The 26477-nt window shown below is 42.4% G+C and overlaps 1 protein-coding gene and 1 pseudogene across 6 annotated transcripts in view; one reads left to right on the forward strand and one right to left on the reverse strand.

Annotated features, from left to right (window-relative positions):
- TIAM1 (T cell lymphoma invasion and metastasis 1) overlaps nucleotides 1-26477 on the forward strand; it is a 368684-nt gene that overhangs the window by 192489 nt on the left and 149718 nt on the right. The gene's annotated exons all lie outside the window — the stretch shown is intronic.
- On the reverse strand, nucleotides 16590-25734 carry LOC105887723 (annotated as a pseudogene).

Genomic DNA, 26477 nt, shown 5'->3' on the forward strand with positions numbered 1-26477 from the left:
AAAACATACAGATGGGCAAATAAGTACATGAAAAGATGCTCAACATCTTTAGGAGAATGCTAATCAAACCCACAGTGAAGTACTACTTCATTCCCACCAGACGGTTATAGTAATTTTAAAAAAATGGAAAATAACACACGTTGGCAAGAATGTGGAAAATTTGGAACCTTTGTGCCTTGCTAGCAGGAACATTAAGTCATATAGCTGCTATGAAAAACAATTTGGTGGTTCCTCCAAATATTAAATGCCAGAACTACCATATGACCCAGCAATTCCACTCCCACATACATGCCCAAAAGAACTGAAAACAGACTGGGATATATCCTTGTATATATCCAGTTGAGCAGCCTTTGAACATGTATTATCCTTTGTTTTTCAATTCATCCTCCCCAAGGATGATTTGATTATATTGACGTCTGGGCATTTAGCTTGTTGAGCAGCAGAAATTAGGGCACCAGAAACAGAAGGCCTCACAGCCTTTGTGCTGTATGTAATGATGTGAAGCTACAGGAGTAGAAATTTAGCCCCTTTGTGATGCTCTAGAGATACAAAAATTTGATTCAGAACTTGGAGGCATCTTAGAAGGTCGACATACAGAGGAAGCGTTCTGAATAAGAAACCAGGCTGAACGGGATTTTATCTTTTTAGTAACATTATAAAGATAAAGACAAAATGATGTCAAGGAGATTTATATGCAGAATTCTTTCATTTTTTTTTCCTCCTAGCCTGAAAGCCCAAAAGAACTATTTTCCAAGTAGTAAATTTTGTTGGATGTACCATGATAAAGTTGGCAGGTTTTGCTAATCAGATTTGCAAATATAGAAAAATCTAAGTAGGAACCTGAATGTTGGTTTGGGGTTCTTAGGTATTCTATCTGCAGAGAAAGAGTCTCTTGACTGCCTACTAAATCACTGATAATTCATCCTGAACTTTACTGTCCTGTGGGGGTGTACTGAAACACTCACACTTGATATCAGTTACGTTGGACATTCACTTTGAACAATAGCATTAAATCTTCTTTCTGTGAAGACCTGGGAGCTGTAACCAAATTCCTGTTTGACTTGACCTTGCAACCCTGCCATTCATCTGTGATGGGGTGTTAACCTGAATAAAAATACCTTCTTTTTAAAATCCTCTTGAGCTGTGTGATTGGCTACCTGTCGTGGTTTCCAGGAACTTCTCTGCTGGGTGAGGATGTGAATATGTAACGTGATTATCTGGTCAAGTAGGCACATGTGGTCTGTCCCCAACTGGACAGTCACAGATGAGTAAAGCATAGTATTTTAAGTGTTGTCAGTCCACTTGAAATTGAGAAGATGGGGAGGATAGAGCTTATTGGAATTTGAGAAGCTCTTTTTCTCTGCTTGATTTCTGGACCAATCGAAGGAGATGGAAGAGTTAGCAGATGGAGACCAAAAATCTATTATTGGTAATGTAGGATTGGAGGCTGTGATTTGGAAGTATAGCAATAGTAGGATTCCCAAGTATCCCTGGCCATTCGAGTTGTATGGTCTTACCCCACTGTGCAGACCTAACACTGGACCCCAGTAGGCTTCCTCCCATGGGGCAGGGTCTCTAAAATTACCTGCTGTGTGATCTAGAGTGGGCCAGACCTTGGATTCTCCCAGGGTCTGGCCTGGAGGACTTGACCTAGGCATGTATGAGTCATTCTCCCAAACTCTGTCCTCTGTCCAAGTCAATGACTTACTCCCCAGAGCCATCCTGAAGGGCCAGAGAGCCCAGGGGGCTACTTTAGTTGAGTATCCCTGTGGAAGGAAACACACGGGGTCATCATGCTTAGTGCTGTTTGAGCTCAGGATCACAATTGTTTTAATGCTTTTGATCTGATAAAGGTCAAACCATTCAAAGTCTTGATTATTTTTCAGTAAGAGAACTAATTATGCCCCAACTGTAGAGTGAGAAGAATGCCGTGTGTTTTACTGGACTTTCAAAGGTCCAGTTTATCCCTCTAAAAGATTCTCCCTTATGAAGAATGCTCATGCCTTTTCATCTGAGGGTGGCTAAATTGTCATAAAGCTTTTCTTGAAATATTTTGGCTGTTAATGTAATGGTAAAGCAATATGATTTTCGTTTGAAGTAACCATCTTTCTTAGCCTTCTGTCAGGTTCTCTGTGGGGGGCAGGAGACAAGGAGGTGACAGTCTTCAACTTGGCAGATTTCAGAGTCCTATTGTAACACCAGAAGCCCTCTCATTTTACTCCCTCCCTTTCTAAATTAATGCCCAGAGTCTTAATACTGTGTCCCACTCTTGGTAGGCACTCAATTTGTAGAAGAAACGAATGTTATTTATGTCCTACCTTATTGTCACTCTTCCATGACAATTTTTTTTGCCATCTTATGCTATCCTCTCAAGGCATGGTAATTTTATTTATATTATTTACTTATGTTTTGTTGCAAGGCTTGGTGATTCTCACCCCAAATTAAAGGAATTAAATAAATATCTAAAACTTGTGGATCACACTCTTTTAACAATCTGGTAAAAGCCATGGAGCTTGTTCTTTATACAAATGTGGCTGTGTCTGTGTGTGTGACTTTTTCTTCAGTTCCAGGGGGTTCAAATACCTTTGAAAGTCTTCTAGGGATTGATCCTATGCTAAGAATCCTTGTTACTGGGTTTACACTCAGGGTCTGCGCAGAAGTGCTAAATTTAGCAAGCCCATGTGACCACTCCCCTTTGTAAAACATGGGTGTTTTAAAAATATAAACAGCGGAAAATTGTAATTTCCCTCTGAATAGTGCTTTTCAACTGAGGGTGAAGACTTTTTTTTGAGATTTATAAAGTAATTTAGTGGTTTGGGACCAATATTGATTTTTAAAAAAGTAATAGAACAGAAGATAAACCAGGCTATTATGTCATTATACCAGGTTGAGATTATAAAGAACAATTTATATGTATATACACGGGTCCCAATTCAGGAAAAACTGGCGTAGGTGCTGTTTTCTATACTATGTATTTAGGGCAGGGGGAGCAATTTAAAGAGATCCATGCTTGCTTTTCATTATATGTTTTGACTGTTTTTGCTCTTTTTCTTCCTCAAAAGTAGAGTCAAAGAGTTTAGTGGTCCTACTAACATTATTGTATCATACATCCCACCCCAAGTCATCCTTTATCTGTATTTGTTCTCAGGATACCTTCAACAGCAATAAGCTTAACTCTTGCTGTTGAATCTCCTAATTTTCCTTTATATCCAAATTCTTTTATTACCTAATCCAGCTAAGGATCAGTGCAGTCTGCTGCTACTTACCTACCTGAGATGGGAGGCTTAACTGTCCTTGGCTTCAGTTTTCTCTCCTGTAAGTGATAGATGGTCCTGATAATAATAACGTCTTTCCCTCAGGATTGTTGGGAAGACACTGTGAGCTTTATGTGTAAAATTCATAGCGTAACTCCTCACTCAAGGTTCTTCTCAGTAGTAGTTGTACTGTTTGTCTGCCATGTGGGAAATCACATTTTAGATTCCTTTTAGAAGTTCCTGGAATCTGTTACGTTGCCTGTGCTGGCTGCATTCACTCAGTGGGTGAGCACTCTGGGGGCATAGAGTAATGTCCTCACTTCAAAAGCATCTGCTTAAATTTTTTTTAAGGGCAGTTTATTTAACTCCTGAGTTTTTGTATAAATTATTTTGCTCCCACTCATCATGAATGACATTAAAAGAACAATCTGTCTTTCTTTTCTGTATATTATGAACCAACATTCTGTTCACCTACAAATGCTGCAAATGGTGATTATTTAGAACCCAGATGGGAGTCTCCCAGAAGACTCAGAATGCCATTGAAACTCAATTGCAAGGATTTGTCATTAAAGAAATATACTGGGGGGGGGATACAAGGGGAGATAAATAATTTTCCCAATGTACTTCCTTTGCTTAGAAGTACTTTTTTGAAATGTTCTGAAGTTCCAGGATTATCAGATACACTCAAGAACAAGTGTCTGCCTTCCAAAATGTATTCCCATTCTTAGAAAAGGTAATTTGCACATGAAAACTTTGCTTCTCTCCCTCTCAGAGTATTGCAAGAATTTAAATTTGAGTTTGCTGTATCTTATTAAATAATATATAGGACACACCTTACATATAAACATTCTTTTTGCACTGGGCTAGTGAGTAGCTGTTATAATTTAAAGGTTGTGTGTGCTATGGGTTTCAGAAGTTTGCCAGCTGTCTCCCAAGGGCTGCCCGAGCTTTGTTAAAAGGGTGCTTCCCAGTGCTAATTTCTGTACCAGGTCCTACCTTTTCCATTCCCTTTCATTTACATAATATTTTCATGTTCTTTTTTGTTTTCTTCCCCTCACTATCTCTGACTATAAAAACCTTCCCTTAGTTAGGAATGTGATTACAAGTACCTGGCAAAATCCTATACCAAAGGGGCATGAACTTAAGGTCAAGTAAACCTGCACTAGAATTTCTGCTTGGCTACTTCTAAGATCTTGGGTGACCAAGTTGACTTCTCAGAGGTTCAGTTTGGTCATTTATAAAATGACCCTGTTTTTACTGATGGAGTTGGTGAACACTTTCATATGGATAAGGATCAAAATTACTTCTCCTTAGCATGCATTTCTTAAGAAGAGAGATAATTTTAAAAACAATATCTAACTGTGAAATTTGGGGTCGGGGAAAGTATTTTGTGAACAAGGAGGGTCTTTTTGTAGAACTCCTGAAATCTCATTATTTCTCAGCCTTCGCGTGATGTGCAAGGGCCCTGGCTCTGCTGTGCTGCATGGTGGACGCTGGTCCCATCAGTGACCTTTCTTATTGTTTACATTCTGAGATCTGGATTATGTGCTCAACTCTCAGGGCTCAGCCGGGAGGGGGTTATGTATTAGTAGTACTAGGAAGTTCATTTACAGATAAGAAACTGAAGTTTAGTCATGTTAAATAACTCCCCTAATAATCTTTCTGGTTCCAGAAGTTAAATTGTCAGCCACTGTTCAGTGCTCTAGTTTTTCTATGACAAGGGGGTACCAGAGATAAACAGGCCGTGAATCTGATGTAGAGAACCCGCCCCCTATTCCGGAATTGCTCATCATACACTCTGATAACTCCAACGTGGCAGAAATGGACACTTTTGGGAAGTTTTGCTTCGACCCAGGTATGAGATGGTCTTCAGGAAATTACTTGGCCAAGGATGGTGGGAAACCACCTCTCATTGCTGTTTGAGCCATAATCCTGGGAAATCTTGGTGGGCATATTTGAAATGATTTGACTTAAATATTTAAAGCTTAGTCTTCTGATGGGCAGCGTATTAAAGAGAAAACCATTTCTTAGTGTGAATTTTTCTTGAAGTAGAGTCTATCCTATTTTTTCGGAAACCGGTAGCTAAACCCAGGACCTCCCCCTTCTTTTAGCGTACACTCATTTCCCTGACTTTTGACAATATTCTTCTTGCTATATTGACAACACATAAAGAAAACACTTCCTGACAGCGGAGACATCAGGCGAGGGAATCCAGTTTTTCCTCCTTTGTTCTGGAGGGAGCTTATTGGCAGTTCGCTATTTACATATCGTGAGAGAGTCCTGCCAAACCAATGCAGGTGTTACTGGCTTGTTAAGACAAGTTGCCTCTCTAGTTTCTCTTAAGAAAAGTTGGAATGCAGCCCTTTGTCAAAGGGTTGCATTGTGCTAGTCATTGAGTTAAATGTAAACGTATAAAATGCAAATTATACTGTGCTGCAGAAATAAACATTTTGACAATCTGCCTTAAACAGTTTTCCTCAATGACTGTTGTTAATGCCGCGCTTTCCCTCACATCCAGCCTTCTGTAACCTTTCCTTGAGGATTGTCAGCTGCACTTAACAAGAACCTTCCTAACTTGTCTGCCTTGTCCTGTTGGCGTCACCAAACTGGTAGAAGAAAATGCAGTAGCGAGGGGTTTCCATTAGGGAGGGGTTTCCATTAGGGAGTGGTTATTAGCTTCACCTTCTGAAAGGCAGCTGAGCCAAGGATGTCCAGGTTGCAAGTCTGTGAAATTCATTTAACCTCCATGGGGGCAAATTTCTAAGACATCATTGGAGCCTTTTTGGTAGGTTTGTCACCACCTGGGAGATTGACACAAAAGCTCATTAACCCGAGGCAGTTTTGTCTAGGTGGTTGATGCCTGTAACACACACCTCTGGATTCCAGTGGCCTCATGTTCTCAGAGGTCCACTTATTATTGCTCATGGCACAGGCCATAGCTGTCTGGCAGCGGAGGGGGAGGGGAGTGTGATGGCCATTCAGGGACCCAGGCTTCCTCCATCTAGATGTCCTTAAGCTTGCATAATCCTCCCGGCTGGTTACTCTGCATTTGGTGTGCAGTGAATTTTAGAGGAAGCGCTTGGAGGCCTTCAGGGAAGGTGACAAGGTCTGGGTCTGGAAGTGGCCCATATTGGGTCCATATTCCACTTGCCAGATTGGGTCCATATTCCACTGGCCAGAACTCAGGCATGTTGCCCCCATGTAGCTGTGAACGGGCAGGGACTGTCCGTATCCTCTCATTCCAGCAGGCTAAAAGTAATTGATTTAGTGTCTCTGCCACTGTTGAATATTTAAACTTAATTTTAAGGTTTTCTGCGGGTGAAGTGTTTCTATTAGAAAGACCTTGATGCAGTTTACTTCACATGGTAGCTAGGTACTTGATTTGAATTTCCAGACTTACTTTTGCCTTAAGGTGGTTATAAGCTTCCCATGGATGGGAAGGAACGGGATTTTGGTTTTGACTTTTAAAGTACTGCCCTGGGAACATTTCTTCTTTGCCTGGTGATGTGTTTATAACCAGCTCAGAGAGACCAGGATGCAAGTCTGGTCATGCTTGATGGATTCTAGTTATAATCAGATTTGGGTCATTCAGATGGTTCCTTGCAGAGAGAAAGGTGTGCTAACTTTAGAAACATCCCAAAGTTTGTCCTGAGTTTCTCACTGACTATGGCTTTCCAGGATTGGAAGGCCACATGTCCATTTTTTGTCATTTGAGAAGCATTCTCATGATTTTCAAGAGGACTGTAGCCGGACTCTTCTGTCCAGGAATTCCAGCTACATGATTTTTCCTGCTGAAAGATTTTTTTCCCCTCTTTAAGTTCAAAAGCTTTGTATTTTTGAAATAATTTTGGTAGATTTAAAAACCTTTCATATGTTACTGGTTATCTTCAATAGCATATGTTAAGTTAACCTAAACCAATCTTTAGTCAGGTCTGTCCCCTCGCCCTGGAATCCATCTGGTGCAGTGGAGGTGTTTGGGATTGTGAGGCCCAGAATGGTGAGGCTTTTATACTAATAGCTTTTGCTTTCTTCTAGTTACTTTGTTTTTCATCTCTTCTTTCTCCTCCCTGCCAACTCCCTGCCAGCCCCCTGCCTTTGGTTTGCTCTAGGTTGTCAAACCAGATAACCACGCTTGTTACATTGAGAATCAATGGACTCTAAATGAGGACTCCCATTATGAATAGAGTCGAGTTCAAACTCCTCACCCCGGTGCCTGTTGGCCTTTGGCAGTTGGCTCATCTGGCCCTCGCTGAGTGCATAAGTTGCAGCAATTCCCACCCTCACACACACACACACACACACTGCCCCTCTTCCCGAATCACACCAAGTTATGCTCAATGTAATCAATATCATCATAAAAGGCCCAGTGTAGTGGCTCATGCCTGTAATCCTACCACTCTAGGAGGCTCAGGTGGGAGTATCCCTTGAACTCAGGAGTTTGAGACCAGCCTGAACAAGAGCCAGACCCCATCTCTAGTAAAACCAGAAAAATTAGCCCATATTGTGGTGGGCGCCTGTAGTCTCAGCTACTCAGGAGACTGAGGCAGGGGAATCTCTTGAACTGAGGAGTTTGAGGTTGCTGTGAGCTAGGATGAGGCCATGGCGCTCTAGACCAGGTGACAGAGTGAGACCCTGTCTCAAAAAAGAAAAAAAATTAATAAATAACTACAGATGTTTATGGAGTACTTACCGTGTGCCAGGTCCTCTTGTAGAAGCTACTAAAACATTTAACAGTCCCAGAGGCTGAGGCATTTAGAATACATTAAATATGTATTAAATTTTTAAATACTTAAATTAAGCACTGATTAATTACCTATAATTAATGTATGTATCATGTGTTAATAACTTGACAATTACATGTAGGTTAAATATGACTATGTATATGAAATGTACAGGCATATTGAATATATTAAACCATGTAACCCTCCCAGGATGAACTGATGTCTTTATCTCCTTGTGTAACGGAGGATGTGATGGGCAGAGGTGAGATAGCTTTCCCCATGTCCCTGCTAGGGGGCGCCAGACTAACCATTGTGTAGTGTTGACTCTGAAGTTGCCTGGCTCTCTTCCCCCATCCTTTTATTACACTTGGGGGACCCCTAATTTTTATCCCCCCAACTCAACTGAGACTATCTTCCTGTACTCTTCTTTCATCTCCTGGGTCTTGCCCCTGAATAGGGTGGAGCCTGTGCTTTCAGCATACTCTTACTTTGCTCCTTGGCTTGTCCTAGAGGCGTCTGTTCACGATCCCTTCTCCCACTGCTGGAGTGCAGCTCCTTAGGGATAAAGCCAGGACCTGGCAAAGCATTATTCAAGGCTGGTAGAGTTGATCAGAACTAGATTATCATGCCCAGCTCCCCATTTCCCAGACAACAACACTGAGGCCCAATGTGGTGTTGTCCCAGAGCTCTCCAGGGAGAGATATGGGACTAGACCCCATACATTCAGAGTTGGTGACAACATGGCCTTCGAAAGCAGAAAACTTGGCGGAGATTTTGGTTTTGTTCTTTAGTTCCTGGCAGTGTTCCGGATGCCTTCCAAGGGCTTTGGGATGTAGGAGGTGTTTCTGAGCCTTCCATGCATTTAGCATGCACTTAGTGGGTTGGCAACAGTCATGAGCGTCTTGACATAAAAAGACCAAACAAAGTTCTGAATTTACACAAATGCACTGGCCGAGGGCTTGGATATTCTGATGAGGACATGAAGAGCACATTAACACTTGCGGCTAAAGGGCTTTTCTCTTCCTACTAGGAAGTTAGCATATTTTACGTATTCATTAATTTTCACATTTAATATGATAAATCACTTGCTGAATTATGTCTTATTGTTTCCTTATAAGAATTTTTTTTATCTGTATACATTCCTGTATACATAGCTTAGAATAAATTATCAGGTTTTAAATTTTGTTTTTGTGTTGAAATGGCTACAAACTTTGGAAAAGTTGGCAATACATATGAAGAATCTTATTTTCTCCCACTCGTTTGAGAGTACCTGGCTCTTACCCCAGACGCTCGTGTTTCTTCCTATATACAGAGACACTCTTTGCATCACTACGAGGATGAAAGTTGCAAGATGAGTCAGTCCATTCATCCTTAGCCGCTCCTCCTCCTGCCCCATTCCCGTTTGTCAGCTGTCCTGAGCCTGTAAGAATGGAGCCCTTTAAGACAGTGAATTCCAACTGAGAATTATGCCTTGTATGTAGTTGTCATGTCTTTACTCTCCTTCTGTCAGCAATAGCACCTTAGTCTTTCCTGGATACTCATTACCTCAATTCTTTGTTAAAACAAAAAACCCGCCAGTTGTTTTGTAGAATGTCCCTCAATCTGCTTTCTCGATGTTTTCTCATGATTTTATCTACATTATTGGATCAGTGGGTCTTTGGCTGACAGTGCCCCTCTGTCTTCTCTGAGAGTGCCCAATGGTGATCTGTCCCATTTCTGATGCGATCTACTCACCTTGGTCACTTGGTCAGGATGGTGTTTGCCAGTTGGTATGGGACAGCTCTTTGCCATTAGTTACTGTTTCATGGTGGGATGTTTTAACATTATGTAGATCCTTTCTTTCTCATCAAGTTCTCCATTTTACTTTTTCTATCTACATGGACTCATGGTTTCCTGTGTTATTCAGTGGGTTATAATCTGCTAGGGGTATTATTTATTTTGATACTCAGATTATCCCTGACTTGGCTTTGGGAGCCCCATCAGGTGGGCCCCTCTGTCCCATTGGGTCCTGTCCTCCTGGACGCTGATGACCCTGGCTGTTCCCCTTCTTGGAGGCCCCTTACCCTGTGTGGCCTCTTATGCTCCAGTGTTAGCCACTTCCGTGGGTGGATCCCTCCCTTTCTAGTTACTAGGTTTTAAAAAGTATATTTTGTGGTTATAGGGAGATAAATAAACAATAGACTTTTTTTCCCTGAAGATTTTGGGAGGATTGTTTTTGTTACTAAATTGATAAAACAATACATGAAATCTGTTTAGAATTTCTAAACTGGCAGGGAAAGGTAGCACTGTACCTCCAGGCACATTCTTATACAAATTATTAAAAGGTTCAGGAGGGTTTAGTCATGTTAGAACTCCAGGTTGAAAATGTTATAAACACTTTTCTCTCTGTAAGTAGGCATTGATAAGACTTCCAAGGAAGAGATTTTTGAGAAGAGATGTGGTTAAAGAGAGAAGACAAACCCCACTGAGGGGTACACTATCAATGGAACCTGTAGGACTCATTCCTAAATTTTTTTTTTTTTGAGACAGAGTCTCATTATGTCGCCTTCAGTAGAGTTCTGTGGCATCACAGCTCACAGCAACCTCAAACTCTTGGGCTTAAGTGATTCTCTTGCCTTAGCCTTCCAAGTAGCTGGGACAACAGGCACCCACCACAAGGCCTGGCTATTTTTTTGTTGTAGTTGTCATTGTTGTTTAGCAGGCCCAGGCTGGATCTGAACCCCACTTGCCTTGGTGTATGTGGCCGGGGCCCTAAGCACTGAGCTAAGGACACTGAGCCTCTAAATTCTTATTTAGGGTCCTCCAAGGAAGAATAAAAGCTGGAGATTGTTTTTTCTTTCTATGGTCAACACTCATAATGCCTTAATCCCTGCCTGTCCCCATTCCCACACAGCCCAGCCTGCTATTCCATGCCGAATCGCCTATTTCTATCTTTCTGGTCAGCTGTAGAACCAAATGCTCATCTATTATCACCTAATTTTCTATATAGTTTATTCTAACTTGTCACACACTAAAAGCAATTAGTTAAAATTTTGGGCTCCAAATTTAACTTAAAAAATAAATAGGTATTTTTTTAAATTAACATTTTAGTGAAATGATGATTCTGATAAATACTTCCTGTTGCTCATCCTTATTATGCAAAATACTATATTTAAAATGTTTACCATTTAGCTTATAGATGAGAGATGTTTCTCTCATACAGACCAGTGTGATAAAAGATTTATTAGAGACAAGAGTTAGGTAAATTAAGGAATTCAAAACATGTGAATGATATAATATTTCAATATATTGTCAGAATTTACTAAGAGTGAACTCTTGAATTTTATTTATTTTTTGAGACAGAGTTTCACTTTGTTACCCTTGGTAGAGTGCCATGGCATCATACCTCACAGCAACCTCAAACTCTTGGGTTCAAGTGATCCTCTTGCCTCAGCCTCCTGAGTAGCAGAGGCACCTGCCACACCCAGCTGTTTCTAGAGATGGGGTCTTGCTGTGTCTCAGGCTGGTCTCCAGCTCCTGAGCTTAAGTGATCCATCTGCCTCGGCCTCTCGGAGTACTAGGATTACAGGCATGAACCACAGTGCCTGGCCAAACTCTCAAATTCTAAGTAACCACAAATTTTTAAAAATCTTCACTATGTCCTCATTTTAACATGCTGCCCTTCTCTGTGGTACATGCTATTGGTTTGGTTGGATGGAATTGAGCTGGAATCCCACCTTTGAGGCTGGCAGCATGGATTTTATAAAAATAGCTTCACCTGCTGGCTTCCTAGACATAAAGAGCATTTACAAACTTAGGACTGGGATTTAATCAGTTTATCCTGATTCTTTTTTGAGCTAAGCTTCCAAGATTGTATTAATTTCACTTTTATTTTATTATATTGTTTCTCTCCTCTCCATTTTCACGTTCTCCAATTACTTACTTGCATGGCTGCTATTTTACCACTTCTTGTGCTTCTGGTACTAACTTAGATAGGAAACCTTCTAGGTTGGCTGGGAGTTTCTGAGAAAACTGGAGAAAGGACTTTTTCTTTGCTATAGGAGTAAAGTATGTGAACAAGTGTATGGCTCTCACAGACAAATGGCGGCCATAACTCAGCACCCCCACCAAGCAAACGTCTCTTTTGCAAGGCAGGGCCGAGGGACAGAGGGTTACCATCTTTGCCATCTCATTTACTTTTCTGCTTTATCCTAGTCACTTTCTTCTCAGTGTGTGTGTGTGTGTGTGTGTGTGTGTGTGTGTGTGTGTGTGTTTTAAGGTCTAGTTCTGTGCTGTTCTAGCAATTGTAATTCAGGTTTTATAATCTCTCTCTCTGGATAACTCTGCTGTGAAATTCACAGTGGAGATCCATCCTGCTGTCTCTGTCATCCATATACTGGGAAGGGTCTTACCCATGAGAACTATATTTTTATAGTAATATAATATATTACCTATATTTTTGGTGCTGGGCTTTTTAAATCAACTTAGTAGCCAGTACATTTTACTACTGGAACCTCCTACCATGAGATTACCTGGAATTTGATTTTTATCTCTCAAAGGTGTGATCTGTTAAATCAAATTATTCTAGAACTAGCATTTTACTGCATCTATATTTAGTATATCTGTACTTTCTCTATATTTAGTAAATCTGATTTGCTTCTTGCCTTCCTGACAAGTTCTGGGGCAATAAATAATGTATTGTCATTGGCAGAATTCCTTCCAAGATACTTAAATTTTTGTCTCTATTCATCTTTAATCAACAATGCTTAGTTATATTTAGGAGATGAACTTTCTGTGACTTTAATTTTGTGCAACAATAATCTTTTCAAGAAGCTTGGAAAGATGTGAAAAAGCTAGAGAATTGGTGTATTATTACTTTACAAGGCAATGGTCTTTTGAGTTGTCCCTTCTCATCCGTGGAATTTATCCCTGCCGAGGGGTACTGGATACCCTCGTGACTGCTGTTCTCTGCCACGTGAAGCCTTCATGTGTTTTCACTGTGATCAATAAGAAAGGAGAGCCGAAGAATGCAGGCGCTAATTTCACAGAGCAGTTTTCATAGTTATTTTTTGAAAACTTTTAATTATGGCTCAGAAGCCTAGCGATTATGATGACTTATCTAGATGGAAGGAAAGACACCACATTTTTTTTTTTTTTCAGGCTACCATTCATTGATTATTTTGGTAGCTTAGGAAGTGACTGTGGTTTCCAATAGATGGTTCCATTTACTCCTATTATGCCCATTTTATCAATGAGGAAACTGAATCTTGGTGATGTGAAGTCATTTGGCATCAAACAGCAGAAGCAGAATTCCCACCTGATAGCGTCCGGTTCTAAAGCCAGTTGTCTGAGCACCAAACCTCTTACTCTCTGTCACTTCCTAGCTAATGTAATGCAGATCGGCTAGAGACTGCTCTGGTCTGGGAACAGTCCCTATTTTGACTAATACTGTTGGGTGTCTTTCACCATTGCTCAAGACCTGTGCATTATCTGTTTCAGATTTCATGTTGAGATTAATAATTAACCCTTAAGGGCTTTTCCCATTGTGTCAAGTTCAAACAAAGAGAAGCTGACAAACTCCCATTATAAATTGAACATACGTAACAAACACACAGCACAAGCCCCAACAAGAAGTAACGTTGACAGGGTTAGTGTTTTCACTGAAGCTCGGGCCAATGTCAGCAGTTAGTTGCGTTCTCAGAAATGCCAGGGGAAGGAGCGAGGGTGGCTGGGTGGAAGCAGGGCCAGGTTCACCACTTCAAAAGCACGACTGTGTTTTCCTTCACTCTGGAGGCACGGGGAAGGGAGTGTGGAGGGGGGGTGTTTATTTTTAATTGCGTCCCTGAGGGAAGATATTGAAGTCTTTTCAAGAATGAAATATGTGTATAGCATATTGCAAATTAATTGACAACAATTTTGTTTGCTTTGTTGTAAGGATTTTTAGATGCACTGTGTTAAAAGCAAAACAAAACAAGAAAGCCATGATTAGGAATTTTGGTTTGGGGTTGTGGATGTTTTTACTAATGTGAAGAAACTACTAATAAGTTAAACTGCAAATCTAAATATTGTTGTGGAACCTGCATCCTGCCCTGCCTTGCACGTTCCTCCTCCAATACATTTATCTATCACAGGGTTATACATTTCTTTCTTTCTCTGACTTAAGTACACCAAGCCTTGGGAAAAAGGATTTAGGGAAGGGGGAATAAATACCATTGTCCTTTTTATTTTTTTTTCTAAAGCACGTAGGCCAATTATCACCCCTATGCACACACAAACCCTCCAGTGAGATCTGATGTGATCTCTGCCCGGTGAGTAAGAAATCCAGAAGCCAAGGGTGACGTCGGCCGGGTTAGTCATTGTCTCCCTCTTGGTCTGTGCGGTCTCCTGTGGTTGATGGAAAGCTTTGGATGAGAGAAGACAGACAACTGGAGAGGGAAGATTTCCAGATGAGAGCCGTGCTGGAGATGATATTGATGCTCGGAACTGCCAATTAAGTCAACACCTTAGTTACTCAATTATTGCAAGTGGGTGGAATCTATAGTCATCTGAATGAGCACATTCTGTTAAGATGAGTCCCCACGGTAGAAACCCAGGAGGGACACTGAATTTTCCACAGGTTGTCAGTAGACCCTCCAGAAAACAGGTCTTGGGGATTAAGGAAGTTTAGGAAACAGAAGGTTAAATAAAGGAAGAATCATTTCTTTACTGCTGGGGTAGGAGTTCTCAACTTTGACCAAAGGATGCATATATCTTGGAGCACCGTATTTGTACCACTGTTGGAAGACAGGGAACGGTAGTGAAATAAGAACAACAGGTTCGGCGGGAAGCCTGCCTGGGTTCTGGTGGTGGCCCAGTCTCTCTCCCATCTGCAAGGCTGGCCACGTGCCCCGACAATAGAAATGAGCCCGAGAGGACCACGTATGCCCCTCCCCCAGGTTGCGGTGATGATTACATGACTTAATGTACATAGAAACGCTTTTCAGACCACGAAGCACCCTGCAAATAGTAGTTATTATTATGCCATCTACTTTTTTATTGTTGTATACTAGATTTTATCATATCGTTGTATACTAAATTTTACCATAAAATTTATTATTTTACTCATTTTTAGATATTGTAGTTCACTGGCCCTAAGTGCCTTCATGTTATTGGGCAATCATCACCACCACCTATCTCTAGAACTCTTTTCTTGCAAAAATGAAACTGTACCATTTAAAAACTAAGTCCTGGGCTGGGCATGGTAGCTCATACCTATATTCCTAGCACTTTGGGAGGCTGAGGCAGGTACAATGCTTGAGGTCAGGACTCTCAGACAGCCTAAGAAGAGCGAGACCGCCTTGCTACTACAAGTAGAAAAGTTAGCCGGGCATGGTGGCAGGTACCTGTAGTCTCAGTTCCTTGGGACGCTGAGGCAGGAGGATCGCTTGAACCCAGGAGTATGATGTTACTGTGATCTAGGCTGATACCATGGCACTCCAGCCTGGGTGACAAACTGAGGCTCTGTCTCAAACACAAAGCAAAGAAGAAACAAACCGAAGAACCTCACTAAATTTCCATCACCCTTTTCCCCCAAGCCCTGGAGACAGCCATTCTGGATTCTGTCTCTATGATTTTTGTCATCTAAGTAGAATCATACAGTGTTTGTCCTTTTGTGTCTGGTTTAATTTCACTTACCATAATGATTTCAAGTACATATGATCTGAGTTCATATGATGTGAGATTCTAATCGAATTTTATTTATTTTCTTAATTCCCTCTCTGCTGGTGCCTTCTGCTAACATGAGGCATGAGGCTGGCAGAGAGCATGTCTGCATCCACCCTATCCTGCTCATGCAGCAGCCCTGAGGTCGGTGGCCTGATTTTAGGAGAGGGGCTGCCAAGGATATGCCTTTGCAAAGAGCTGATCAAGAATCCATTTCAACATCAGATTGGAATTGGAAGAACCTTGAACTCTGTCTAATAGGGAGACACATTTTGTTTCTTCCTCAGTCTGGTATTTGAAATAAAAAAGAAGAGGCCGTGTCTCAGCATGTAAGAATTGCCTTTTTATCTTGCAGGTGAACTTGCAGATGATTTACACACAGACAGGGTTTTTAAAAATTTCCTATTTCGTCATTTTTACTTGTCTTAAAATGGTGACTATTGCTATGGGGCTTTTCGGAAGAAATCCTCTGTAACTGTTAGGATGAAAATCATCCGTTTTAAATTCACGTAACCTGAAATTTGAAATTGCCCGTTCTTGTTTATTTAAATCTGACACAAATATTTTTAAGTAAACCTTTTGAATGTATTTTTTCTTTTTTGGAATGAGTATTCTCCTCTGTACATGATTCTAGAGTAAAATTATTTCCAAATACTCATTAACCCCCGGAACAGAAGTGTTTCCTTTCCCAAAGATTTCAGCAGTATTCTGATTATAGATCAGATAGGATGCCAAAATGGTTATTTTTCTTGAATAATCATCAAATCCAGGTTTAAAAAATCATAGTCGAATTGAATTGCCATCTTATCTTCATGTGCATGTTGTCAAAAGATGCACATTTTTGCTTTCACTTTTGCCCTGTTAAGGGCATATATTTAATTGTAAATACAGGGTGACTATAAAGTTCACCTGCTTTTCTATTTTTTGGCAGTATTTATGGTTTTATTTAAACACAAATAGAATGTGCCCATGAGCTGTCTATTCATTTTCCTCGCTGCGCAGCCTGGCATTGGGATTGGTGACTCTGACCGCCAGCTGGGCCGCTCTTCCCACCATGGCTTTGGGTTCTTGGAGGAAGTGTCCTGAGGCATCTCTGCCCCGTAAGATGTGTTGCATATCAGCAGCACTTCCAGCTCCTTGACCTTGTGGACCAGGAACTTCCGGAAACCACTGGGCAGCATATTCTTTGTTTTCTTATTGCTCCCATAACCATGCTGGGCATCAAGATCTGGCCCATGAATCAATCGTCTCTGAACCCTGTTGTGAATAGCTCTGGGTTTCCGCCAGTTACGCTTAATTTTGATGTATGGGTCTGACTGGTGCCGGATAAACTTCTTGGTCCTCTTTTTGACGATCCTCGGCTTCACCAGGGGTCTGAGGGTGGCCTTGATGCCGAAAAGGAGATGGCGGCCACCTCCGTGCAGGAAGGGAGTGCACACAAACTTTATGGCCACCCTGTGTATTAGAAGCACCGACACACTCTGGACACCAGTCACATCCCTCCGCTTCTTACCACTCTGGGTTCATTGAAGCCACCTAATTCTTGGACTTTCTGTTATACTTTTGGGATCTTTATCTCACTTCTTCCCTTCTACCCTCCCCAATAAAAGTTCATTTAAGGTGCTTTAAGGAATTTTAAACCTTCCCCATCTTGTCACCCAAGGCATGGAAGCTTGAGCTACACCATCATCCCTGGAGTGGGTGCTCAGCGCACATTGGAAGTGACTCGGGTTGAGTTGAATTGGGATGCTGGAAGCAATAATTGAAGGAAATTTTTTAGATGAAAAATAATGTCAGGATCTTATTTATTACCTTTATGGAAAACTGAGCTGGGCTGGGTGGTACAGCACAGATGGCAGGCTGTTCCTGCAAGTGTGGGGACGGAGTGAGAGAAACAGAACAAAACAGGTGGCTTCAGAGCTGGCACCCTGGCGCCAACATTAGTTCAGGCCGCGCTCGGTCCCCACTTCCCCGCGCCTGTGCTCGTGAAGCATCAGCAGAACCAGAAGGCTGATGTTATTTTGATCACCAAGCTCTATTTAGTGAATACACTTGATTAATTCCCCTCCTTCTTCTCATGGATGCTATTTTGAATGGAAAATCACTACTGGAAAAATAAGTCCCTATGCTGATTAGTCACACAATACCAGTTTTTTTCCCCCCTTTTACATACCATACCCACAGTTCTCTTTTCTGTGAAGCCCAACATTTTTAAAGCACTTACTAGGTGCTAAATTTTACTGAGGAATCATTTGAAGCCATGGAGAAATTAAAGTGATTTGTCCCATGTTAACAAATTGTCCTAGCGCTCAAAAGGGAATACTAGGGTGTCGCCTGTATCTCAGTGGGTGGGGTGCCAGCCACATACACTGAGGCTGGTGGGTTTGAACCCTGGCCTGGGCCAGATGAAACAATGGGGTGCCAGCCACATACACTGAGGCTGGCGAGTTTGAACCCTGGCCTGGGCCAGATGAAACAATGGGGTGCCAGCCACATACACTGAGGCTGGCGGGTTTGAACCCTGGCCTGGGCCAGATGAAACAATGGGGTGCCAGCCACATACACTGAGGCTGGCGGGTTTGAACTCTGGCCTAAGCCAGATGAAACAACAATGACAACTACAACAGTAACAACAAAAATAGCCGGGTGTTATGGTGGGCGCCTGTAATCCCAGCTACTTGGGAGGCTGAGGCAAAAGAATTGCTTTAAGCCCAAGAGTTTGAGGTTGCTTTGAGCTGTGAGTCATGGCACTCTACCTAGGGTGACAGTTTGAGACTCTGTCTCAACAACAACAACAAAAAGAATACCAATTGGTAACCCAATGTGTATGTTCTTTGATTTGGCCCTTGGAAATTCAAGCTCCCTGCCCCCATGGAGAAGCAGAACTAGAAAGGACTCCTGAGCCAGAACTTTCAGCTTGTTTTCGCCTTAGGTGGATATTTTCAGAAAAGGAGTATACTTAGGGCTTGGAGGAGCTACAACTCCTGAACCTTCTTAGGATTGGTTTGGTTTTTAACAGTGGACTTGTCAGTTCTAAGTAACTGGGAGGAAACGGTTTCCTGGTGTGATGCATTAGTCATGAGCAGGGTGTAGGAGGGGGTTGAACAATCATTCAACTCTCCTCCCCATGGCTAGGCTTTCATGCTGAACCTCGAGCCCAGCTGTGTTGGCTTTGAGGACTTGCTGGGGACACCCCCCACCCCCAACCTGCTGTGTGCTTGAAGTCTTGGCTCAGAGGTAAAGGAGGGGGTGATTTTAGATTTAAGGTTAGAGCAGAAATATCACCAATAGAATAGCTTATGTACCCAGGGTCCCCATAATTAAGTTGTGTGTTGAGAGAGAAGTGGGGTTACATATGGGGGCTGTTTCAAGAACTAGGAGCTGTGGTATAAACTACTACATTGCGTGCCTGTGTGTGTTTTCCAATCTCCAAAGCTGTTTTAATAATATTTTTCCATGTTGAAGTAAAAGAGAGTCACAACTCTTGATGATGTTGGCCGCCAAGAGACATGAACTTGGATGGTGCCATTGTCTAGAACAGTGGTTCTCAACCTGTGGGTCGGGACCCCTTTGGGGGTCTCCTGCATATCAGATATTTACATTGCGATTCATAACAGTAGCAAAATTATAGTTATGAAGTAGCAACAAAAATAATTTTATGCTTGGGGGTCACCACAACATGAAGAACTGTATTAAAGGGTCGCAGCATTAGGAAGATTGAGAACCACCCGTCTAGAATATGTGGCAAAGAGGACATCACAGAAACCATGCTGCTCTTTTGAGTGACCTCTCCATGTCCTGCATCCTGTGGCTACCTGGGGCACCCCAGTCAACCTCCCTTCAGAGTACAGAACAAGTGGACCTTGGGCTGGCAGAAGATGGGTCCAGGCTGCTGCCTGGATATCCTGCTGTGAACATTTTGTGGGGAATGCATTTTATTCTTTCTTTTGTTTGGCCTACATTGATGGCATTGCTGGTTATGAGAGAACAATTCTATTATACGGGTTGTAATGGTTCCTTTTATCTGTCTACTTTGATGGTCTGTGGGACCTGGTTGTTTGCTCAAATATCAGCCTAGGTGTTTCTGTGAGTTATTTTAGGGTGTGGTTAACATTCACATCAGTAGAGGTTGGATAGAGCAGATTACCCTTCATATCAAGGGAAGCATATCTTAAGACAAAAGACTGAGATTCTTCGAGAAGGAAAAAATTTTGTCTCCAGATGCCTTTGGACTCAAATCTATAGCATCCTTTGGTCTTCAGCCTGCTGCCCTACCCTGCAGATTTCAAACTTGCCAGCCCTGGGCGGCCTGTGGCCCAAGGAATAGGGCGCCAGCCCCAAATACTGGAGGTGGTGGGTTCAAACCCGGCCCTGGCCAAAAAAAAAAAAAAAAAAAAAAGAAAACAACTGCAAACTTGCCAGCCCCCAAAATTGCATGAGTCAATTCTTAAAAATAAATCTGTTGATAGAGATCCACTGATATAACTATAAATTTCTGTATACGGATACTCCTTCTCTGGAGCACTTTGACTAATACAGAGGGGCGAGGGCCACTGAACACTATGACAAGAGGTACTAAGCTAGAGTCCCTTCCCTCCTGCAACTTGTGATCCTAGCAGAGGAGAAGGTTTAAGACAAATAAGCATATAACTGATAGTTATAGGGATTCAGAGGAGACGAGTGATAACGAAACTTTTGGAAGATCAGAGCTTTGCGAAGTTCTCCAATAAAACACCCCAACATAAAAAGAGAATGGACATCGCATCACTCCGTGTGAGAGGAGCGAATGAGTATTTCTTTTTCGTTTTTTACTCACCGTTATACTAGCGAGGAAGGTGAATGAGTATTTCATCATAGAAAGTCGCACTTATTTAAAACCTCGCTGCAGTGTCAGCCTGCCCTCCCCTGCTCTTCCTAACCAACCTGCTGGGTGTATCTTTTGGTTAAATGGATTCTTCAGAAAGATGTTGCTTCTGTGCTTTCCTCTCCGCTGTGTGTGGGGTGTTTGTCCCTCTGTTAGCGGGCGGGGTCACACTCGTGGCATTCTCTGGCGAGAGTACACACACTTTGAATGTACAGCACTCTAGTTTGGCAGGGTGTATGCAGTGAGTGTATGCAGAAGAGGGGAATATTAGCCATGGCAGGTGAAAGCAAGGTGACCTGGATTAGAAGAGTAGTAATGGAAGAGAGAAGATGTAGAAGATCCTTCAAGGACCTGCAGGGAAGAACGAGGAGAAAGGACGAAATGCACATTCACAAAACCCCAGTTAATGGGGGTTCATAGAGCTGCTACGTGAGTGGTTTAAGGTCCCAGATTCACTATGTGGCAGACTAAAGCCAGGCCCATACGAGTCCATACTCTGTGTTTACAAATCAAGCTGCTTTCCAGGAAGAAGCATAAATGTGGGAGGTTTTGACCCTAAATGGTGTGTCACATTAGAACCACCAATGGAATTCCCTGTGGAGGTGTCCACTAAGCGGTTACACAGAGGGGTCTGTGCTGAACACCTAGGTTTAGGCACACGAAGTCAGGAGGGAACTTGGTAAATTTGTTTTCCTGTCTGTGAGAACAGAAGTTTTGTTCAAAAAATTTTTTTGGTAATGATTTTTCATGGCTTGTCATATTAGCCTCTATTGTCTGGGTAAATCTCACAGTGAGATTTCTTGGCTACTTACATCGTCTGTGTCTGAAATTACTCACACGGAAGAATGCAGCTCTGGTTGCAAAGGTGTTTTTGCTTATTGTTTCTTGGTGAATCACGCTGTATTGTATTGTCTTGTCTTGGGTGGGCGGGGATGAGTCTCTCTCTCTTATTATTTTCTTTCTCTACATATGGTGTTATTTTATTAACTACCAGTGAAGGGATATTTCTTATCTCTGTTGCAAAAGTACAACGGGATTTGATGATGCCTAGTCAGAGCTAGAGCTCTGGGCAGAGGAGTTCAGAGCAGCCCAAGTGTTTCAGCGTGTACTTCCTGAATGCTGATGTCACCTTCCTGAAGATTCTGGGAGATTTGGGCTCCGGTGGGAGGTTGTTCCATAAAGTTAACATACAGATAAAGTTTAGGCTGTCTGGAGAGGGAAAACTGAGGACTGTTTCAATACATAAGCTCAAAAAGCAAGCACTTACAGGTTGAGGGAGGGCTTTTTACCACGGATGATGCTGCCGGTGAGTTTCTTTGCAAACTGCTCCACCTGAGCTTTCCACAGGTGGCTTTCCTAATTTTCTCCCCTCTAATTCCATATCAGTCCTGGATTTCCCTGAGCTGTGGTCTTCAGTGTTGGATGGCTGTGCAAGATGAGTTCATTAGAAAATGAGAAGGAAATTTCAGAACTTACATTTCTTGTATATCTTCTGCATTAAAATGTCTGTGTGTTTCTGCTTGGTTCAGTAAAGGGTGTCCTTTATAAACATACAGAGGAATCTGAGATGTGCATAATTTATCTGAACTGTAGTTCATGTGTATAATTTATACATTAATTCACTAAATAAGTGATGACAGGCACTTACACTCTTTTGGGTAGGCATGGGTACAGTAATTGAATTGAGTGAGTATGCCCTTAAATCCACTTGCCTACTGGTGCCCTAGACAGGTGTATATAGATAGTCTTTGAGTTATAAAACATCCAACTTATGTACAACTCTCACTGATGACCAGAGGCTATTGTGGTAAGTCCCCAAGTTACTTACAAATGGAGGCTATTACAGATAATAGGTAAATGTACCTGTTCCAACTTACATACAGATTCAATGTAAGAATAAACTCATGGAACCTATCTCATTTGTAACCCGGGGACTGCCTGTACTTGATTCTTGGAAGGCAGACCTCCTGTCTCTTTCCCTTGCTTTGTGTGTGGTCCCACAGATACTATTTGGCAATGAATGTCAAACTTTTTAAGCCAGTTGCTGTCATACAAGAAACAGATTTGCTCTGTGATTTATGTATCAGTTTTCTCCATGGGGACTTTGAAGTATCAGTGTTTTAGAGCGTTCCCATGACTCTCCAGGAGCTGCCTTTATGTTGAAGGAGGCCGATTAGCCTCTTACAGTTTTAGGGAGGGGGCATATGTGCTCTGCTTGATTTTTTTTTTCCCTTCTACTTTAAAAGTTCCATTATGCAATTACTTCATGTGCTTTTTATTCTCTCCCAATTTGTCGTTTAGCTAGGATGAATGTCGGTCCTTATCCACCAGAAAGCTCTTGCACCAGCTTTTAAAGGTTATCCCTCCATCTTGCCCTTCTGGGGTCCAGCTCAGTGGCACTTTTGCCTTAATTGAATTCCCTATTTACTGAAAAAAATGTCCACTACAGAAAATCTCTGGTGGCTTCCATTGTGATGCTCACGGCTTTGGACTTGAGCAAGTTAAAGAAACATGGACTTCCTTTGAGATGTAGGGAGCACAGAAACTTCCGGGTCATTCTCTTAACATTAAAAAGAATGGATGCTCAGGAAGGCTGGACCGAGCCCCTAGAGCCCCGATGGTTACTCCGAATCTTTTCTGCCATCTCCCCACCCCCAGTGGTACACGCTCTACCCTCCACCTCCATGGCTGGCCAGTAACACAACCAGAGCATCGCCTGAGATGGGCTCTGTGGTGTGTAGCTACTAACCTCTCATTTTATGCACTCAGAGAAAGGTTAAGTGATTGTCTTTAAATGCTACATTTGTTTGAAGTGGCACTTGGGCGCACTTATTTCTGCATTCCTGATGTATCTCACTGTGATTTGTATGGCTCTGGAGCATTGCTTACAGTCACGGATCTTATTTAAGTTGTGAGACTGATCTCAAGATGTTTGTGAGGAGCAGAGTGGGTGTCCTGAGGGCCTAGGGAGTCCGGACGCTGAACTTAGATCTGATTTTATTTTCTCACTTGATGGTACCAAGCCTGAGGCACCGTATTTTTATTTTAGTGTTAAATTATTGACGCTGTTTAATGCCTTTATTATTACGGGTATTGATTTAGTCCCTAATAGGTGTGGTGGAGATGATCCTTTAAAAAACTTCTGGCCTCTCCCAAATTATTAGAGAATTTTTTTTTCTTTCTTATAAATGTTCTGTGATGATGTAATGAATTTGGCTGTTACTTGTTTCTCTGTTTGGATAGTCTTCCTGTTCAAAGCTTTTTGGGAGGTGCTATGGTCTGAATATTGGCCCCTCCCTCACGTTTGTATGTTGGAACTTGTATTGAGAGGTGGGGCCTTGAGGAGGTGATTAGGTGCAGGAGCTCTGCCTTCCTAGAGGGGACTAGTACCCTGACACTAGGGCTTGAGGGGGGAGGAGCCTGTTTGCCTCTCCACCATGCGGCGACCCAGCAAACAGGAGCCACCTGCACGGAACAGGCCCTCACCAAACACCAAGCCTGCTGGTGCCGTGATCTGGGGCTTTCTAGTCCCTAGTGGTTCTCAACCTTCCAATGCTGTGATAGATTTTCATTGTTACCAAGGGGTTGGGACCCACAGGTTGTGAACCGCTGCCCTAGCATTATAAGCAGTAGATTTCTGTGGTTTATAAATTTCTCAGGTGTTTTGTTATAGCGCTTCAAACTAAGACCAGAGGGCACTCATTAAAAAAAATACTTACTGCTGTCCTAATGCGTTCCATCTCTGATTTCTTTATTTTGAGGTTCTCTGTGAAATGGACACCAAATTTCCTATAAGATCACTGTAAGTGAATTCTGGCCTCTCAGGGATAAAACTTTTAAATCCGGTATTTTATTAGGCCTTAGCATGGGAGGTGTTCTTTTCACCTTCTGTTTTTTCAGTTACCTAACTGGGACCTTCAGCAGAGTCTCAGCCTTGTCCTTCCCCTGCTTTCATTCCTCAAAGGTACACATGGGGTGGTAAGTCCTGGGGACCTACCTTCCCTTCGTGACTCCAAGGCGCTCAGTCTCCCGTTTGGGCCATCTCAGGTGATTGATTGCTTGCGCTAAGTCTCCACCTTCTCTTCCAAGCTACCCTGGAGGGAAAATCGTGTTCATCCATTCCTCATTGCAATCCCATCCCTGATTCCTTAGGCATCATTAGGTCCAGTTCCTTCACGTGGCATCCTTAGCTCCAACCTATCTTTGTAGCTTCATCACTTCCAGCTCTTTCTTTCTTTTTTATTTTTTTTATTTTTTTTTGAGACAGAGCCTCAAGCTATCCCCCTGGGTAGAGTGCCATGGCATCACGCTCACAGCAACCTCCAACTCCGGGGCTCAAGCGAGTCTCCTGCCTCAGCCTCCCAAGTAGCTGGGACCACAGGCGCCCGCCACAACGCCTGGCCATTTTTTGGTTGCAGCCATCATTGTTGTTTGGCGGGCCCGGGCTGGGGATTCGAACCCGCCACCTTAGGTGTATGTGGCTGGCACCTTAGCCGCTTGAGCCACAGGCGCCGAGCCACTTCCAGCTCTTTCCCATGCACTTGTCTCTCTGCAACATTGGGCTACTGATTCATTCCTCAGAGCCTTGGCTTATGCCCTTTTCTTTTCCTAAAATTTTCTGCCCTTCTTCTTTTTGTGCAAACTCCCTTCTGTCTCTGTTCACTTCCTTCTATCTTCATAAGCAAAGCCAAATCTTACCATCCCTTCAGGACCAGTTTCGACTGATAGCCTCTCCTTGCCCAGTTAGTCTATTTAACATTCACTATCAGGAATGCCAGACCAGCTGCTACAGCCTGGTCTTGGAGTAGGTAAGTGGCCGCCATCCCCCAGGTTGTAGACAGATGAGGGAGTGGTCTAGCTCCTCATCCCAGCATGTAACAGGTACCCAGTAAGTGTTGGTTGAGTTGAACTGGAAGGGTGCTAATCACTGTTTGCTTAGATACTCTGCTTCGCCTAACAATTCACAAGCAGTTTTTACCTAGTCTTAGGTGGAGCTATTTAGAAATCTATTTTATGTAAGATGTGTACATGTTACTATCATGTGTAAGGTGTGCCACTTTATGTACCACAAAAAGAAAGAAAGAAAATGGAGCTGATTAAATCCCAATACACCAGTGATTGTAAGATATCGTCAATTTCAGAAAGATTAAAAGTGAAGAAATGTGTTCCGTAGGATCAATGACTCAAGGGTTCTGTCTTACCCGTTAAAGCTCATGGTCCTAATTGTATACAAGGAACCTGCCGCAAATTGCAAATAGAAAATTGAGGTCATTCTGAAAGGTTCTTAAAATGCGGAAAAAGTCAAGGAACATTTGGGTCAAAGCACCCAGGAAGTGGCTTGGGACTCGAGGCCTTTGGAAATTGTTCTGTTATTCTGTCTTATAATACCTCTGACAGAATCCTCAGATTTGAACCTTAGTTCTTACTCTATTGAAAAGTAGAGGACTTACAGGTAAAGCATCACCTCATTTTCAAAATCCTTGGGAATTCCTTTAAATTAAAAAAAATCATTTAATTTAACTTTAAGGTGTAAGATTCTTTGCCGCACTGGAATGCTTTACTTAGTCTTTGGTTCAAGTCCTTCTTTTAGGTCATGCCCCCTAGATGCCTGCGTTCGCGAAGGTTGGTGTTCAGAACCTCCCCTTAGCAGCGATAGGACACAGTCTCTCGCTACAATTTCATTTCTTCCATTAGGCAGCTAGGTTTTCCAACTATCATGCTTACTCATTGCCTTTCACTTATTAAATTAAATTGCTAATCAAATACATACACACATGTACATGCTCAGTATTTCCAGATTCTCTTCCTTCCTCTCCATTCCCAGTGCCACCGCCTTAAAAACCGTCTTAGTGTCTGGAGTGCTGAAGCCTCTCTTTGGCCATGTTCTCTTAAAAAAATGTCCTGCCACCAACAGGAAGGTAACACCGGCAAGGACAGAGCCGAGGAGGAAGTGGCAGT

The sequence above is a fragment of the Otolemur garnettii genome, unplaced genomic scaffold (genome assembly GCF_000181295.1).
Source record: "Otolemur garnettii isolate 467f Iridium unplaced genomic scaffold, OtoGar3 scaffold00111, whole genome shotgun sequence".
NCBI classification, from domain to species: Eukaryota; Metazoa; Chordata; class Mammalia; order Primates; family Galagidae; genus Otolemur; species Otolemur garnettii.